The sequence below is a fragment of the Hypanus sabinus genome, unplaced genomic scaffold (assembly GCF_030144855.1).
Source record: "Hypanus sabinus isolate sHypSab1 unplaced genomic scaffold, sHypSab1.hap1 scaffold_62, whole genome shotgun sequence".
NCBI lineage: Eukaryota > Metazoa > Chordata > Chondrichthyes > Myliobatiformes > Dasyatidae > Hypanus > Hypanus sabinus.
The window spans coordinates 1229230-1247048 of NW_026781476.1; the positions used below are offsets into that span (position 1 = coordinate 1229230).

At 42.9% G+C, this 17819-nt stretch overlaps 1 pseudogene; it reads right to left on the reverse strand.

The window, feature by feature from the left end:
* The window catches only part of LOC132389660 (oocyte zinc finger protein XlCOF6-like), a 58928-nt pseudogene that overhangs the window by 10941 nt on the left and 30168 nt on the right, over positions 1–17819 (reverse strand).

The window sequence follows — 17819 nt, forward strand, 5'->3', positions numbered from 1 at the left end:
AGGATCAGGACAAGTGCAGTATATCCCTTGGGGATCCCAGGACCTAGAAGGGCTGAAAACCACTCTGCCCAATCTACATGAAGGAGCAGGGAAATGGATTAGAGACTTTGAAGAAGAAACAGCAGGACGATTATTGGCTATGGGAGATTTGAAGGCACTGTTGATAAGGTTGATGGGAACCTCCAAATTTAACAAACTAATGGAAATGGCTGGCATAGTAAACTCGAACGACCCAAGAACTGATGGAGATGGGTTTGAAAGAGTGAGGCAGAGGGTATGGCAGGCCCTCAGAAAGCTTTATCCACCCAAAGTGGACCCCAAAGCCTTAAAAGGGGATCCACTGGGAGACACTGAAAACCCAGCAGCCTGCGTCAAAAACCAGTTGAAACAGTGAAGACTGGAGACTGAACAAGAGGTGGAGAATAGCTTATTTATGACCTCACTGTTCCGACATAACATTTTGGATGCAATGCCTCGACAAGTAAAATCCAAACTGGAGGAAGTGGTTGGGCAGACGTCAATGACCCCACAAGTATTTAGAGACCACATAGTCCATGCGGTTGAGAAATACCGGAAAGACAAACGAAGGTTGGCTGAGCAGCAGGAAGAGGTGCAAAGAATGTTAATACAAATGCAGCTTGAAGAACTCAAAAAGAAGGAAAAAGAGAAAAACAAAAAGTTGCTGCCAGCAACCACCGGCTCGAGTACAGCCATCGAACTGGACAAAGCACCGCTATATGGAGGGACCGATCATACTGTAAGACAAGGGCTGGAAAACCCCATGCCAATAATCATCTTTGGAGGAGCATTCCCACAAATGCCCTATCAGGAACAGACTAAATTCAAACAGCCCAGACAGGACTGGAAGTCCCAAGGAGGGGGGCAGAGGGGACCAGTGAAGAGACAGGGGGAAAGAGAGGTAGAGAGATTGTGCTGGGTATGCAATCAGCCAGGTCACATGAGAAGAGATTGTCTGTTTACCCCATGGCCTGTCACACACCGGCAGGAACAGATAAGAGAACTAAAGTTTAATCAAGGACAAGCCCCCACAGGCCCAAGCGGACCTGCGAACCCCTATGCAAGGTATTAGGGGTGCCCCGAGAACTCGAGTGGGAAGGGACATTACCCAATGATAACAAGGGAGGCAGATGAGGAACCCATTGTTCAGGTTATGTTAGAAGGACAACTGACACCAATGATGATAGATACTGGAGCCACGTACACTTGTGTGCAGCCACTGTCTGCCCTTCACCTTCCCATGTCAGGAAAGTTTATTAAGATGGTAGGGTTCTCGGGGAAAACACAGTTGACACAGTGCACGGCTCCAGTGCGGTTGAGAATGGGAAATAAAGAAATTGTTTTGCCGGTGCCAGTATTTAAAGAAACTCCAATTAATTTGATAGGCAGAGATGCCTTATTGAAATTGGAATTAAAATTAGAATGTACTAGAAATGGGCTGAATGTGGAAAGAGCAGAGGCTCAATTGATAGTGCAAGAAGACAAGAAGGCTAATGTCTTTTGGATAGGAGACATCGCAGATCAGATTCAGGAAACCTGGGAAAAATGGAAAAAGGGCGTGCAGGCTATATTACCCAGGGCGTAACGCCCAAATCTGAGCTACATTGTACAGTGATTTTTGACGCGACTCAGAACAGGGAGTTAGAGGAGAGATGGCACCTGGAGGTATGTACCCAACAGCACCTGGAAGGGGAGGCTGTGATAATTGGAAAGCAAGGGGCAGCTTTACAAGTTAAGTGGAACACCTTTTTAGAAAAATGGTACAGGATACCGGAGGCTGTGCCCCACATAACGTTGTTGGTAAACAAGGGATATCAGTCTAAAGACTTAGGACCCTTAATTAAGAGTGCTGAAACCATAACAGTGTGGAGGAAAATCACGCCCGAGGTGTGGGTATCAGAAGACAACAATTGCATTAAAATAATGGTAAGTGTAGATATGGTAGGGACAGTGAGAGAGGTCGAAATAACTCCCCAACCAGACCTGCCCTTGCTGGGAAAGGGTACAGGCCAGCAGAAAGATAAAAGTTTAGATGATTTGCCGTCTATTCTGTGGTCACAGCCTGACAAGGACGTAGGGAAAATAAAAACAGCTAGTCCGGTGGAAATAAGGCTGAAAACAGGAGCAATTCCACCCAGGAGACCACAATACCCACTAAGACCAGAAGCAGAAGAGGGAATAGCATCGACAGTGCAGGGATTGCTTGAAATAGCGGTGCTTAAAAGAACAAACAGTCCATGTAATACCCCATTGCTGCCGGTCTTAAAAGCAGATAAATCTAAGTGGAGATTGGTGCATGATTTGCATGTGGTAAATGATGTGGTAGAGGACTGGCCAGCGGTAGTCCCCAACCCACACACGCTTTTGACTAATGTCCTACCAGAAGCAAGTTACTTTTCAGTGATTGATTTGTGTTTGGCTTTCTTCAGCATTCCTCTGGCCGACCAGTGTCAGTATCTGTTTGCATTTACTTACAGAGGTGCTCAGTATACCTATACCAGAATGCCGCAAGGATTTAAACATTGACCACACGTTTTTAATCAGGTGTTGAAGGCAGACCTAGAGGGCATGCCATTGGAAAGTACATTGTTACAGTATGTGGATGACCTGTTGATTTGCTCCCACAGTAAGGAACAGTGTGAGCAGGACACTATAACTCTGTTAGAGAAGCTGGCGCACGGAAGACATAAAGTATCCAAAAAGAAACTGCAATTTTGCACGCAGCAAGTGGAGTACCTAGGCAGGGTAATATCCAAGGGAGGGAAGGCGATAGCACCAGATCAGATTGAGGCAATAACTAAGGCCCCCAAACCCCAGACTGTAGGGCAGATGATGACGTTTTTGGGAATGGCAGGGTACAGCTCAGATTGGATAGGAGAATACGCTGAGATTGTGGCACCTTTGGAAAAGATAATGAAAGAAGCAGGATATACAAATTTGAAGAATGGCTTACAGTGGAATGGAGAGGCAGAGATAGCTTTCAATACTATTCAGCAGGAATTGCAGTCAGCACCAGCATTAGCTTTGTCTGACTACGAGAAGATTTTTCATTTGTATGTATCCAACCGACAGGAGGGTTATGTCACAGCAGTTTTAACACAAGAGACAGGCACAGGAAAAGCAAAACAGCCGATAGCAGACTACAGTACGAGACTAGATGAGGTGGCTCAGGGGTATCCACCCTGTTATCAAGGATTGGTGGCGCTGTACTATGCATATGAAAAGGCGTCACCTGTCACCCTAGGCTATCCTGTGACTCTGTCCACAAACCACAAAGTAGCAGAATTGTTGGAAAGAGGGAAATTTGTGCTAACGCCAGCCAGGATAGCAGCGGATCAGATGCTATTGACATTTCCTGACATATCAATACAGAGATGCACTACCAGTAATATAGCCGATTTTGTCCCTTTGGACTATGAAGGAGAACCCCATGATTGTGTAGGGAAGACGATGGCATTTGCCAAATTGAGAGCAGATTTACAGTCAGAACCTCTGGAGGATGCAGATAAAAAGGTTCTGTTCGTAGATGGCTCTTGTTATAGGGATTATGATGGAAATCATGCAGGGTTCTCAGTAGTACAGCATGATCAGTCGAGCTATAAGATTATTAGGATGGAGTCCTGTCCCCAACCATGTTCCGTCCAACTAGCGGAAATCAAAGCCCTGACAGCTGCATGTGAAATGATGGAAGGTGAGAAAGTAGACATCTATACTGATTCGGCATATGCTCATGGAGTATGCCATTTGTTCGGGGCAGTGTGGAAGCAGAGAGGTTTTAAAAAAAGTAGCGGAGATCCCATACAACATTGTCAGCAAATTCTAGACTTAATAAAAGCTATAATGAAACCTAAAGCATTGGCTATAGTAAAATGCCAGGCACATAAAAAGGGAAATGATGTAATTACAAAGGGAAATCAAGCTGCGGACGAGGCAGCCAGAAAAGCGTCTGGATGTACATCAGCTGTCATTGCTCCCTAGGTAAGCCTAACTCCAGAACCCGAGGTAGAGGACCTAATTGAAATACAAGGTAAGGCAACTTTGGCAGAACAGACAATGTGGATAAAAAGGGGGGCCAAGCAGAACCCAGAAGGCTTGTGGAGCACGGAAGACGGTTTGTTGGTAGTGCCCACCCCTCTACTGACGATTCTGATTTCAGAAGTGCATGGGATTGACCATTGTGCATGGGGGGATAAAGAAAATAAAGGATGGTTTTTGGTCACCTTATTTACAGGCTTCAGCAGACTTTGTCTTGTCACAGTGCGAGGTATGCGCACAGAATAATGTTCAGAAGGGAATTACAACCCCAATAGGCCACATTCCTATACCTGAAGGACCATTTAAACATCTAGTGATTGATTACGTAGACATGATAAAGACAGTGAGAGGGAAAAGGTACATGCTGGTAGTAATTGATCGATTTAGCAGACGGGTGGAGGCGGTACCTTCAAGAGCTCAAGGGGCAAAGACGGTGGTAAAATTTCTGACAAATGAAGTGATCCCAAGGTTTGGAATACCTACAGAAGTTAGCTCAGACAATGGTTCAGCTTTTATCCAGAAAGTGGTCAAATTGGTACTACAGGCACTGAGGATAAAGCAAAGATTTGGATGTGTATACCACCCTCAGTCACAGGACATGGTAGAGAGAATTAATGGAACCCTGAAAGCCAAACTAAATAAAATTTGTGCAGACACTAAACTTAACTGGGTTGATGCTTTACCGTTAGCATTGATGTGTTACCGCATGCAAACTAATCGAATGACATGCCTGACACCGCATGAGGTGCTCACTGGGAAGCTATCATACCTGTGACAGGGGTCAGCAAAAATGTTGAATGGATAAACTATATATACTATAATCAGCAGAGATTCATCAACTACACCGATGATGCACTGGAGGCCTTAGGGCAACAGCTAGATGCAACTAGCAGGATGGCGTGGCAAAACAGACAGGTACTGGATTGGCTTTTGGCAGAAAAAGGGGGTGTGTGCGTAATGTTTGGAGAAGAATGCTGCACTTTCATACCGAACAATACTAGCCCAGAAGGGTCTTTCACCAGAGCAATGAATAAATTAAAGAATCTGCGGTCGGAGGTCAAACATAATGCAGGATTTGGACATCAGTTCTTTGGTTGGTTGGAAAGTAGACTCGGAGCATGGGGAGCATGACTGACTAAAATTGCAATAACTGTCAGTATTATATTGTTGAGCTGTGCGCTTGTGCTGTGCTGTTTTCTTCCTTGTCTCAAATCTCTTGTAGTGCGTGCTGCAACCAAACAATTTCCGATGCTCGTGGCAATTACTGAAGCAAGCTTAGTGGAGAAAGAAACACCGAAAATGTATCGTTACAGCCTACAACACCTGCAGGATGAACAAGAGCAAAACGACAGTGGGGGAGTAGATTGTAAGGGCTTCTGAGTCTTTTTCCCTGTCTCAGGTACAGAGGGACAGGTTTTTGGCTCAGCGGCCCAGGGTAGCAGGGAGAGAATACTTTGAGGTCTTGGTGCAGAAAATTATAGTTTACCCGAGATTTGGGAATAAATGCTTGAGTTTATTGAGGCTTTTGTGCGCGGACTCTTAGTCTTCTTTCTCTGTGTGAAACCCTCTGGGTCTCAAAGGGGGGATATATTGGAGTATTGGAGTATAAAAATATTATGGAGTATAAAACTTGTATATTTTGCTGTGTACCTAGTCAGTTTGCTATGCACGTACTCAATTTAGTAAAATGAAGTCTTAGGAATGTAGAAGACAACGGTGTGTTAATGAGAGGTAGCTAAAGAAATGTAGATTAGAACATTGCTCAGTTCTGAGTTTATTATTTGCTGTGCATGTACTCAATTTGGTAGGAGACTGAAGTCTAAGGAATGTAGAAGACAATGGTATGTTAATGAGAGGTAGCTAAGAGATGTAGATTAGAACATGATTAAGCCAATTTATAGGAACAATAGGGACATGATGTACGTGTAGTACGTGTAATACACAACTATAGATCGATTACATATGCTAATACAACTGGACAAATACTATAAAAAATGCTGTGTCCAGAGATCGGTGGGCAATCAGCGACTAGCTCAATGACTGTTTCAGCCTTGATTATCAAATTAAATTTTAACCCTTCTTGAAGAATCTTCTGCATCTCCTGGTCATTTGTAAGGCAAGAGAAACCACAACATAATTACCCCACAGATAGTAAGGGATAAAATTGGTCCTATTGAAGATCAGAGTTGTCGGCTATTTATGGAACCAAAAGAAATGGGGGAGATCTTAAATGTTTTTTTACTAAGGAAACTTGCATGGAGTTAATGGAAATAAGGCAAACAATTCGTGAGGTCATGGAACCTTTTCAGATAGAAGAGGAGCTTGCTATCTTGAGGCAAGTCAGAGTAGATAAATCTCCAGGACCTGACAAGGTATTTTCTCGGACTTTGAAGGAGTGCAGAGAAGGTTTATGAGGATGTTGACAGGACTTGAGAACTGAGTTACAGAGAAAGGTTGAACAGGTTAGGACTTTATTCCTTGGAGCATAGAAGAATGAGCGGAGACTTCATAGAGGTATATAAAATTATGATGGGTATAGATAGAGTGAATGCAAGCAGGCTTTATCCACTGAGGCTAGGGGAGAAAAACCAGAGGACGTGGGTTAAGGGTGAAGGACAATAAGTTTAAAGGGAACATTGGGAGGGCTTCTTCACAACTGGTTCTGACAGAGGCATAACTGGTTCTACTGGGCATATTCAGTCTCACTCCCAACCAGTGTTTGAGTAAATGAGACTCACCAAACTTTCTCCTGACTGAATCACTGGAATCTCCGAGTCAGATGGGTTCTCTCCAGTCGGTGCTCTCAGTCCTCGGGCTGGTTCACTTGTTGCTGCTCCCTCGTCTTCAGTCGTGGTTTGCTTCCAGTTGCGGTTTTTCTTCCAATAAATCTCTCACCACAGGTCTAACTTTAACCAGAGAGATAATGAAGCACATTAACAATAAAAAGGAGAACCAAACATTTCTGCTTAATGTTACTCTGAACAACACTCACTGACAGTTAAACACTGAAGGCAGATTTAATGATCTCTGTGAACCATCTTTTATTGTCCCTCACATGTCACAGAATGATATGGGATAAGAAGGAGCCATCATTCAATCATGGTAAGATATATGACACAGGAACAGAATTAGGTGATTCAATCCATCTGGTCTGCCCACCATTCAACCACGACTGATTTTTATTCCAACATATTCCTGTCTTCCTCCAGTAACACTGAAGCTACTTAGCAATCATGAATATATTAATCTTTGTCATAAATATACCCAAATGGCATCCTCAACCAACCTCTACGGCAAAAAATTCCACAGATCAGACATCTTTTAGCCAAAAAATTTTTCTTATCTCAGTTTTAAAGAGAAGTATCTTTATTCTGAGACTGTGCTGTCAGATCACAGACTCTGTCTAATGGAAACCTCCCCTCCCTTTCCAGTGTAACCAGGCTTTTCAGCATTCGGTAGGTTTTCTTAACCATACATCCCTCCACTACCACCACCGTCCCTCTGAACTTCATTGCGCACAGGCCCAGACCCATCAAATGCTCCTCATACATAAAGCCGATCATTCCTGAGATTGTTCATGTAAACCTCATTAGCAACAACTGTACTGAACACATTTCCAGCAATAACAGACAAAATGGTACCAGATAATTGACAGGGAAAAGCTGTGCTTTCTTTACTGATGTCCTATCACAGGACGAGTCATTTCCATTTCCAGGTTAAATCAGGTCCGTTTCAGGAAATACAAATCAGTCCTGGGTGAATGTAATAAAAAGAAACTGGAATTACCAGAAACACTCAGCGGGTAAGGAACAGCTGTGGGATCTACAATTCAGGTTAATAACGTTTCATCAGAATGACTTCAAACATTTTCAGATTTTAGTGCAGATCTCCAGCAACTTGAAATTCTGCTTGATTTCCACCGATTTTACTCGGATCAAAAACTGATATCCCAGGACCCAACCTCACAGAGTCACACAGCTGAATCTGCCACTCACCGACCCTGAGAGTCTCTTGGACTCGAGTCCCATGCTTAGTGACGATTCCTGGGGTTACACCCATTGCTACTGGTCATCTATGTCAATAATTTGGTTGAGAAAGTACAGGGTATGGGTAGAGAGTTTGCAGCAAGTTCAAACAATTACTTTTTTTGAAAGACAGTCAGTATAAACACTCCCCTCTTTCCCTCTCCCCACTCAGAACTGACCAAAAGCGACTTCAGAAGATGCAAGAGTAACCACTGTGAGGGAATGGGAGTGGTTTCAATGGGCTGGGCTGCTGGAAGCACATTACCAGACCTGGAGTGATTGCAACTGGGTCTGACAGAGGCATAACTGGTTCTTCAGGGCACATTCTCCAACTCCAACTATTTCCTACCTTCCTTTGTACAGGTATGTAATGTCTATGTGTGTTATGTGGTAAACACTTGTGAGAAGGGATACTCTGTGGAAATCACTGTCAGTAATACTTTGTGTGTTGGATCTGGATTGGGAGTACCTTGTGGAATCTACCTGTGTGTCAACCCCTACCTGGGTGGTCATTCCCTTTGCAGACAGTACCCCTGTGATAAGCTACTTTTCGTGATAATTCGTATGTGGATTTAGAACGACGATGGATAAGACCTACGGCAACTGTTATCCTGTTCTACCACTGTGGAATTTGTGGAATTCAACGTAATTGCCTTCCCTCGACATTCACCTTGGATTACAAATATCTCTCTTGTCATTTATTCCATGGATGAACTGAACTTTCATACTTCACCATCTCAAGACTTTGAGCTTGGTATTCCCCGAGCTCAGTGGTTTGGGAGTTATGCTTACACATATGTGTACTCATAACACTTTTAACTTTTGATTATTTTGCTTAATTTGTTATATAATAAGTAGATACAAATAAAGACAGTGGTTTTAACATCAAAGAAGGTAAAAGGGTTAACACTTCGTTAAAAAAAATAGCAGCCTGTTTTTCTTAAAGAAACTGCTGATGATCAACCCATGTGCTAAGCCATGCTGAGCCGTATTTCTTCTTGAGGGTAGCTAGCTAGGGTTTCAGGATGCTTATCTCCTTGTGCACTCATGTGTAGAGATAGGACAACTTCAGTCTGTTCTGTGTGTGCACGCCATTATGACTATTTTGTAATTTGTCTTTAGGGGCTGTCATGTAGTAAGTAGTTTTGGCTCCAGCCTGTCTTGGGTGGGGAATATCTGGATGGATATATCTGGGGTGTAAGGGGAATTGTTGGTCAGTTAGTGGATTGGGTGGGAACAGTCATCGACTGTTCCTGTTTGAGCGAGTAACTGATTAAGCCCCGGGTACTTGGAATAAAGAGTTTGTACTTATACGGTCTCTAAGAGACTTTCTCCGGATTCGATTTCCACAGATTGGGAGTGGTTTCAAAGGGCTGGGCTGCTGGAAGCACTGTACCAGACCTGCAGTGATTGCAATTGGGTCTGACAGAGGCATAACTGGTTCTTCTGGGCACATTCAGTTTCACTCCAGCTATCTCCTACCTTCCCTTGTACAGGTATGTGATGTCTAAAGGACCAGTGTTTGAGTGAATGAGACTCACCAAACTTTCTCCTGACTGAATCACTGAGTCAGATGGGTTCTCTCCAGTTGATGCTCTCAGTCCTCGGGCTGGTTCACTTGTTGCTGTTCCCTCATCTTCAGTCGTGGTTTGCTTCCAGTTGCGGTTTTTCTTCCAATAAACCTCGCACCGCAGGTCTAACTTTAACCAGAGAGACAATGAAGCAAATTAACAATAAAAGGAGATCCAAACATTTCTGCTTAATGTTACTAAGAACAAATCTCACTGAAATTTAAACATTGAAGACAATACAGTAATGATCTTAGTGAACAATCAGTTATTGGCCCTCACATGACACAAAACGATATGGGATAAGAAGGAGCCATCATTCAGTCATGGTAAGACATTAGGAACAGAATTAGGTGATTTGATCCATCTGATCTGCCCCATCATTCAACCATGGTTGATTTTTATTCCAACACCATATTCCTGCCTTCCTCCTGTAACCCTGTAGCTACTTAGCAATCTTGAATATATTAATCTCCGTCATAAATATACACAAATGGCAGCCTCAGCCAAACTCTGCAGCAACAAAATCCACACTTCAGACACCTTTTGGCAAAAAAAGTTTCTCAAATGAATTTTAAGGGGAAGCACCTTTATTCTGAGACCGTGCTGTCAGATCACAGACTCTCTGTCTAATGGAAACATCCTCTCCATGTCCACTGTATCCAGGCTTTTCAGCATTTGGTAGGTTTACTTAACCATACATCCCCCACCATTCCCACCGTCCCTCTGAACTCCACCCCCACTGACCCTCTGAACTCCAGGTCCAGAACCATCTCTATCATTCCTGAGATTATTCATGTGAACCTCATTAGCAACAACTGTACTGAACACATTTCCAGCAATAACAGACAAACTGGTACCAGGATAATTGACAGGGAAAAGTTGTGCTTCCTTTACTGATCTACTATCACAGATGAGTGATTTCCATTTCCAGGTTAAATCAGGTCCATTTCAGGAAATGTAAACCAGTCCAGGGTGAATGTAATAAAAAGAAGCTGGAATTACCAGAAACACTCAGCAGGTAAGGAACAGCTGCGGGGAGAGGAAAAAACCTTACATATCAGGTTTATGACGTTTTGTCAGAATGACTTCAAACATTTAGTTTTTAGTGCACATCTCCAGCAACTTGAGATTCTGCTTGATTTTCACCGAATGAGTGAGGGGTGGGGGAATTTCCAAACACAGTTTGAACGCCAGACTCACGGGTCTAATCCTGCTGTTGTAAACACGAAAAAGCCGGTCCGGAGACGTCAGAACACACCAGAGCTACTGAATGAATGATACATACTACTGTATAAAAGATTCAAAAATGACAAAGTTAGAAGAAACAACAAGAACTTTGTCATATATACTTTGACCCTCACCAAATTTTTATCAACACACCACAGAAAGATTCCCATCCGGACACCTCACGCTTTGCATGGTAACTGCTCCGCCCGTGACTGTGAGAAACGGCAGCGACCTTTGGATACAGATCAGCACATCACAGAAACCATTCTCACCCCGAGACTTCCCAGTCCCTCGTTAAAGCAGGCAGTGAAATCAAAGATCCCTTCTCTTTTCTCACCCACCCCAGTCCGGGAGAACACACAACAGCCATAAAGCTCCAGGACAAATGTGAGGAGCCTCAGGAAGCGAGACGAGTTCGGGCAAGTTAACGGAACTCAGTGGCCAAAATCACAACACGTGATCTGGCATCACAAAGCGGAGGGCGGGGCGAAACTGCGGCACACAGCCTCACGTGACCTGTCGGCGGGACTTCCATTTCAATTCTGCGGAAACAGACAGCCTGGGCTCCTGGTTTGTATCGTTCAATGCAGATTAAGTGAAGTCGACACATTTCTGACGAGCCCAGATAGTTGGAAAACAAATGAGTTCCTGGTCCTCAGTTCGGGGCTCACGGCCAACATCGGATCTCCCCGCTCGGGATCGGTCTCAGTACTCACCGATGGGAAAGTCCCGCAGACAGTGATCTCGACGGAAGAGACGAAAGTCTTTCCTGGTAATACAGCCGACCCACTTCAGCTCTGAGCGGAGAGGATAACACCGTCCACCCGGAGACTGTGAACATGCGCGAAGAGATTGTTACATCATCGGGAGGCGGGGCCTCGGTAACAGACGCGTAGATGGGAGGGGAGGGGCAAACAGGATCACGTGTCAGGATTGGTGACACCGCCCCCACCCAGGCCCCCATCCAGCTACTCATTCGTCTGTGGAAAGAAGCAAACTTGCCGCTCACATCTCCTCTCACCTTAAATGTATTAGACATTTCAAACCCCAGGAAAAATATATCGTCTGTCCACTCTATCTATTCCTCTCGTAATCTTATAAACGTCCATCCAGTCTCACCCCAGCCTGCGCCGCTCTGGAGAAAACAACACAAGTTTGTCCAAACACTCGTTATAGCTCCTGCCCTCTAATCCAGGCAGTGTCCTGGTAAACCTCTTCTGCGCCCTCTCCAAAGCCCCGACATCCTTCCGAGAATGGGGGCGACCAGTACTGTATGAAACACTCCAGATGTGGTCTAACTAGTTCTATAAAACTGTGTTACGAGCTGTAACGTTTTAGAAACGAACCAGCAGCAATAGAGTTCACACTGGAGTCTGGTTTTGATGTTAAATCCATTGTCTTTAGTAGTATCGACTTATAGTATAGTAACAACGAAATAAAGGAAAGTTACCAGTGTTAAGTGTATATATGTGTAAATATAATTCCCAGACTATCGAACGTGAGGGAACAAAGCTTAGAGTCTTGAGATGGTAAATTAGGAAAGTTCAGTAATCCAAGGAATAACTGACGGGAGAGAGATATTTGTAATCCAGGGTGAAACGTAGAGAAAAGGCCGTTACTTCAAAATAACCGTCGACGAAGTTTTTATCCGTTGAATCCGTCCACAGACGAGTTATCAGCGAAAGTGACCTGTCACAGGAATACCGTCTTCCAGGGGTTACCACACAACATACCCAGGCAAAGGTTAACACAAAATATTCCAAACCCCACTCCTATGGATTATACGAAGTGACAGCCACACACATTCGTTGTGTTTCCGTGTACCGATGATCAACCCACTCTTGTGGGCATAGGAGAGTTCCAAGCCTCAGCTGCGACTAACTGAAGCGATCAGCTTTTCCAGTCTCTCTCTCTCTCTCTTTAGACTGGCCGACTGCCTGTCTGCAGTTCGCTCTCTCTCTCTCTTATGGTTCAGTCCACAGTCAGCGCTGTCAGCCTGTGACTGACGTCATAGCCTCGCCTCCTCACGCCGGCGCTCTTAAAGAAACAGTCACAGTACGACCGCAGGCTCGTAACAGCCGCAACACAACTTCCCGACTTTTGAACTCAGTGCTTCAACTAATAAAGGCAACCACGCCATTTGCCTTCTTAACCACCCGATTAATCTGTTTCGGTCTCTTTCAGGGAGCAATGAACTTGGAGTCTAAGATCCCTCTGATCATCGACACTGTTCAGGGTTTTGCATTTAACGGTGTACTGTCTCATACATTCGACCTACCGAGTTGCCAAGATGATCATCACTAATCAAATCTCACTGAGATTTCTCAGGTCCTGTTGAAGATATTGCCAAGTGCACAAGTACGGGAAGGTACAGGGTCAGAGAAACACTGACTTGTGGCAGCATCACCGGCAAGTACATTCACATAACACACGGAACACAAATTATACGATGCTCTGTCAGTAACAATCTCTAAATATGTTTTATATCATTAACAATATATAAAATATATTGTGTCATGATCAATAGTAAAATGTGCATTTTGTGTCAATAACAGACTTGGAAATGTTGAATTTGTCCCCTGTCTCCATTCCTCCTGTAATCCACAACCAGCTCCTTTGTTTTTGTCACAATGAGGGAGAGATTGTTTTCTTGACACCACTGTGTCGGGTTGATGACTTCTTCTCTGTCGGCTGCCTCGTTATTATTTGAGATTAGGCCAGTCAGTGTAGTGTAGTCAGCAAATTTAATTAACAGATTGGAGCTGTGGGTGGCGACACGTCATGGGAATACAGAGAGTAAAGTAGGGGGCAAAGAGACACCCCTGTGGGGTATGTGTGCTGAGGGTCAGAAAGACAGAGGTGAGGGAGCCCACTCTTACCACCTGCCGCCGATCTGACAGGAAGTCCAGGATCTAGCTACACAAGGCAGGGAGAAGGCCGAGGTCTCTGAGCTTCTTGTCGATACTTCACGCCTTCGTATGGCTACTGCTCTGCCCATGACCGCAGAGAACTTTGGAGAGCAGAGAACATCAGGGAAACAAGCCTCCCCTCCATGGACTCTTCCTACTCTTCCCCTGCCTCGGAAAAGCAGGCCATGTACTCAAAGACCCTCACATTACCTGGATATTCATGCTGCAATCCCGCTCTCCCATCGGGGAAGAGATACAAAAGCCTTAAAGCGCGACACGCCCGGCTCAAAGACGGTTTCCTGTCTACAGTTACAATCTAAATGAATGATAAAATGGACTCGACCTCACAATGTAACTCGACGTGACTCTGCACCATATGTCTAGTGATTGTTTTGCCAGTTTCATTTTTCATTTTCAGAATCTTTTTTATTGATGCATAATCTTCTACAGCTATATAATGATGCAAAACGTCAATAGATTAGTATGTACACAGTTAATAAAGCTGAAAAAAACTGATCGTAAAATATAAAAATGGATAAATATATATATATAGAAAAATAAGGGGAAAAAAGTGTCCCATCTAACGCGGAAAAAAACCCAGTAACCAGAAAAAAAGGGGAAAAGTCCATTAGGAATGAACCCTCCGGAGCAATACGTTTGACCATTACCTAATTTTTTTTTAAAAGAATCATCAACCGTCATTTCACACTTATAAAAAAAATAAAATTGGACGGAAACCATATAGCATAATTCAAATTAAATGATAATATTTGGCAAAAGAACCCCATCTTCTCTCAAAATCGAATCGAGGATCAAAAGTTCTACTTGTATTTCTTCCAAACTAAGACATAACATTCCTTGAGAAAACGATTCAATGAATGTAGGGGAAGAAATATCTTTCCATTTTAATAAAATAGCACTTCTTGTCAGTTGAGTAACAAATGCAATTACATGTTGATCTGAAGATGAAATACCCTGAATATGATGTGGAGCTATTCCAAATAGAACAGTCAATCTATTAGGTTGTAAATTAATTTTCAGAGCTTTAGAACTTGTAGAAATAAAAGATTTCCAAAACTATTTTAATGAAGAACTTGACCAGAACATATGTGACAAAGTAGCTACTTCAGTTTTACATCTATCTCAGCATTTGTCTATACTAGGAAATATTTTAGATCGTCTCTCCTTTGTTAAATAATAACGGTGAACAATTTTAAATGGAATTAAACAATGGTTGGCACATTCAGAAGAGGAATTTACATTTTTAAAAACTCGAAGCCAATCTTCATTAACAAAGGTCATATTAAGTTTTCTCTCCCAATCTTGTTTAATCTTTAGTGATAGGTTCTCGTTTGGTAACAAAAATAAATGATACATTCTGCCAATGGAACCTTTCACAAAGGGATTCAATTTCAAAGTGGTATCCAACAAATCAGATTCTTGTAAACATGGAATCTTAGGTAAATAATGTTGTAAAAAATGTCAAAACTGAACATATTGAAAAACATGTGTATGAGCGAGAGAAAATTTGTTAATTAACTCTTCAAAGATCATCAATCGGCCATCACAAAATAAATCTGTAAAAGAAAGGATCCCTTTATTTTTCCATAGGAGAAAAATGGGGTCAGTTGTTGAAGGTATAAATGAGAAGTTTCGATGTAAAAAACTAGTCATCTTAAATTGTTTAAAAGTTTTTAAAACACGAAACTGAACCCAAATCCGTAGGGATTGTTTAATAACCGGGTAAAGATTTAAATTTGGAATTTTAAAGTGCTGTAAAAGTAATGGAGCTCCTAATATTGAAGTTAAATGAAATTGTTTAACTGCTTTTAATTCCAAATCAACCCACAATTGATTTTAGTTCTTATCAAGACAATATAACCAAAAACAGGATTCTCTAATGTTCACAGCCCAATAATACAGTCTTAAATTAGGAAGTGGAATTCCACCATCTTTTTCAAATTTTTGTAAATGATACTAATTAATTTATTGTTCCAAATAAAGGAAGAAATGTGAGTCAATTTGATCGAATTTGTTTTTTAGTTAAAAAGATAGGTATATTTTGGAAAACATATAAAAATCTAGGTAAAATCATTTTCACAGCATGAATACGACCGATTAAAGAAAAAGTAAGTGGATTCCATCAGGAAAATTGTTGTTTCCTGGAGACCATTAAAGGAACTATATTCGCTTTGTAGAGATCTTTATTTTTTTTTACTAATTATAATACCTAAATGTATAACGTTATATAAAATACATTGTGTCATGATCAATATTAAAATGTGTATTTTGTGTCAATAACAGACTTGGAAATGTTGAATTTGGTCCCTGTCTCCATTCCTCCTGTAATCCACAACCAGCTCCTGTGTTTTTGTCACAATGAGGGAGAGGTTGTTTTCTTGACACCACTGTGTCGGGGTGATGACTTCTTCTCTGTAGGCTGCCTCGTTATTTGGGATTCGGCCGATCAATGCGTGTAGTCAACAAATTTAATTAGCAGATTGGAACCCGCCACTGCAGATCAAGAAGGAACAATATACGAATTTTGGGTCTTCCTGAGTTGGTCGAAGGCAATCGACCTTCAGAATGTTTTCCAAAGCTGTTCGCTCGTTTGTTTTCTGACGTTTTGGAGACTCCGCCTGGAAAAGACCGGGTACACCGAGCCCCGGTGTTTAACTCCTCTTCTCAGCAGAAACCTCGACCTGTGACCATTGCTTTTCATGGCTTTCAAACAAAGGTTACCATAATTCGCCAATATCGTCCGTTAGGTATGATGAAGAAGATAAGATAAGGCTGGTCGAAGAATATTTGCCCGGGGCATTAAATGAACGTTTTAAGTATGAAAGAAAAGTCATGGCTGCGTTATATAACAGAGACTATAAACCTTCACTAAATTACCCCGCTCGCCTCAGGGTCATTTTGAAAAATGAAATGTTGTCTTTCATCCACTGACATTCTTTGTAAACTTTTAACAGTGTAAAGAATTCAAAGGATTTGTCGATAGGAATATCGAACACAACATCACGTTAGCTCCGCTGTATCAGGTCACCAGCGCTTGAATGCCGCCGGTCCTTGAATGTGGAGACGGAGATGCTGGAGAAGACAGCGCCCCTCTCGCTGCAAGGAGAGCGCGAGCACGTGTCCGTCTCCGTGATCTGATTGGATACATCGCCATGACGTTATAGCAGTGTGACGTCATTCACTGGCTCTCAGTTTGGAAAGGGTTCAGTCGGCCATCGCAGATACACCAACAGCTTCGCTCTGGCAAGCGGCCGTCCACCTGCTCCGTGTGTGCGAAGAGACTCATTCAGTTAACCCACCTTGTGATGCTCCGGTGAGTTCACAATAAATAGAGGCCACATTTCTGTCCGGAGAGAGCAAAGAGTTTTACTCACTCATCCCAGCTGCTGCAACAGCAGCAACTTCACATCAGGGAGGAAGTCCAAATCAGCTCCGTGTTAAATGTTTAACCATCACGGTGACTGAAGGCTGCTGCAGGTTCATCAGGGACTGTTACTGTCAGATTCTGCAGTTCTTGCGGCTGCTCATCGCACCCAGGACTGAATCCTGGTCACTGAGCATTGGAGGAGTCCGTTCTGCTGATGTTAGCCTTAAACTAGACTGGTGTTTAATATTGTGGAGCTGTGAAAGATAAATCAACTCTGTATCAAATCCCGTGTCTCAGGTACTTACAGTCTCCACTACACTCACTATGTACACTAGAAAGGGCACTCGGCCCATCTGGTTTCAGCCCATGTTTCTGTTCCGTATCAGTTTATGAAAATCTATCCCTGCCGTTCCCCTCTTGCTCTCCCTGAGATGACAGGTTGCAACTAGTCACCTCTCCGTGGGATAGGAAATTCCCCTTGAATTCCATAGAATCACAGAAATCTACAACACATTACAGACCTTTTGGTCCACAATGTTGTCCCGACCATGTTAATTAGTCTCTAAACTGCTTAGAATTGCCCTACCGCATAGCCCTCTATTTTTCTAAGCTCCATGTACCTATCTAAGAGTCTCTTAAAAGATCC